The sequence below is a fragment of the Schistocerca nitens genome, chromosome 3, assembly GCF_023898315.1.
Source record: "Schistocerca nitens isolate TAMUIC-IGC-003100 chromosome 3, iqSchNite1.1, whole genome shotgun sequence".
Lineage (NCBI taxonomy): Eukaryota > Metazoa > Arthropoda > Insecta > Orthoptera > Acrididae > Schistocerca > Schistocerca nitens.
Window position 1 is genome coordinate 215,943,417 of NC_064616.1, and position 2,191 is coordinate 215,945,607.

The 2,191-nt window shown below is 49.4% G+C and overlaps 1 non-coding gene across 1 annotated transcript; it reads right to left on the reverse strand.

The window, feature by feature from the left end:
- Window positions 1–457: 457 nt before the first annotated feature.
- Window positions 458–532, reverse strand: Trnas-uga (transfer RNA serine (anticodon UGA)). The gene has a single exon. It is a non-coding gene; the product is annotated as a tRNA-Ser (tRNA).
- Between the last annotated feature and the right edge of the window lie 1,659 nt (window positions 533–2,191).

Below are 2,191 nucleotides of genomic sequence, written 5' to 3' on the forward strand. Positions count from 1 at the left end.
TACAGTCTGGAACCGAGCGACCGCTATGGTCGCAGGTTCGAATCCTGCATCGGGCATGGATGTGTGTGATGTCCTTAGGTTAGTTAGGTTTAATTAGGTCTACGTTCTAGGCGACTGATGACCTCAGAAGTTAAGTCGCATAGTGCTCAGAGGCACTCGAACCATTTTTGTTACACAGCTGTGCGCCAGTGCCAGGTAATATGATAGGAAAACGAAGGTTCAGCAATAAATTAGTAACAAAGTCACACAAATGAGTTAAATAAATTAGTAAAAAAGCCACACAAATGAGTTAAATAAATTAGTAAAAAAGTCACACAAATGAGTTAAGGGTTTTCTTATCTTTGTGACTTGTTGAATAATGAAGTCTGCAACACTTATTGTAATATAACACAAAAAAGGCCCTCAGTGGCTAAGTACAAATAACTGTAGGTAAAACTTCCTGGCAGATTAAAACGGTCTGCCGGACCGAGACTCGAACTCGGGACCTTTGCCTTTCACGGGCAAGTGCTCTACCAACTGAGCTACCCAAGCACGACTCACGCCCAGTCCTCACCACTTTACTTCCGCCAGTACTTCGTCTCCTACCTTCAAAATTTTACGGTAGCTCTCCTGCGAACCTGCAGGTTTAGCACTCCTGAAAGAAACGATATTGCGGAGACATGGCTTAGCCACAGCCTAGGGAATGTTTCCAGTATGAGATTTTCACTCTGAAATGTAGTCTGCGCTGATGTGAAACTTCCTGGCAGATTCAAACTGTGTGCCAGACCGAAACTCGAACTCAGGACCTTTGCCTTTCGCAGGCAAGTGCTCTACCAACTGAGCTACCCAAGCACGACCCACGCCCCGTTCTCAGAGCTTTACTTCTGCCAGTACCTCGTCTCCTACCTTCCAAACTTTACAGAAGCTCTCCTGCGAACCTCCAGGACTAGCACTCCTGAAAGAAAGGATATTGCGGAGACATGGCTTAGCCACAGCGTAGAGAATGTTTCCAAAACGAGATTTTCACTCTGCAGCGGAGCGTGCGCTGATGGCCAGCCTTAGTGGCCGAGCGGTTCTAGGCGCTTCAGTCTGGAACCGCGCGACCGCTACGTTTCCAGGTTCGAATCCTGCCTCGGGCATGGATGTGTGTGATTCCTTAGGATAGTTAGGTTTAAGTAGTTCTAAGTTCTACGGGACTGATGACCTCAGATGTATAGTGCTCAGAGCCATTGGAACCATTTTTTTGTGCGCTGATGTGAAACTTTCTGGCAGATTACTGGCGTAAGTAATGCTGTGAGGACCGAGCGTGAGTCGTGCTTGGGTAGCTCAGTTGGTAGAGCAGTTGCCCGCGAAAGGCAAAGGTCCCGAGTTTTTGTCTCGGTCCGGCACACAATTTTAATCTGCCAGGAAGTTTCACATTAGCGCACACTCCGCTGCAAAGTGAAAATCCCATTCTAGAAACATTCCCTAGGCTGTGGCTAAGCCATGTCTCCGCAGTATCCTTTCTTTCAGGAGCGCTAGTCCTGCAGGTTCGCAGAAGAGCTTCTGTAAAGTTTGGAAGGTAGGAGACGAGGTACTGGCGGAAGTAAAGCTGTGAGTACAGGGCATGAGTCATGCGTGGGTGGCTCAGTTGGTAGAGCTCTTGCCCGCGAAAGGCAAAGGTCCCCTAGTTCGAGTCTCAGTCCGGCACACAGTTTTAATCTGCCAGGAAGTTTCACATCAGCGCACACTACATTCCAGAGTGAAAATTTCATTCTGGAAACTGTAGGTAAACTTCGCAATGCCTAGCAAACGCAATTTGAAACTACTGTCTGTTCACTTCTAAGAGTTTACAAAACGACGTTGCCTGTGGAACGTGAGCGAGAGCTGCTCTTCCTCCCGAGTAGGCTTCTGTCTGTTGCCTTCCGGTCTTTGGCGGATTGTACTCGGCCAGCAATTGACCGACGCGATGTCGATATCTTCCTCCTCAGCGCTGCCCGTGGCGCTTGTGGAACTCGTGCAAGTGGCGAGCCTCTATGGCACTGCCAGGAGCTAGCATCTTTGCTCCTGTGGTGCCTTTGGCCCTGGCTGTGTCTTGTTCGGACAACACAGCACACTCTGGCGTACGTGCGCTTTCACTACGGGGCCTGCGGTTGCGGCGGCAGTTTTCTCCAACCTCTGAGCACTGGCGCTGGCAGTGTATGAGGGGATTGGCATGCTGCGTATGGACTCT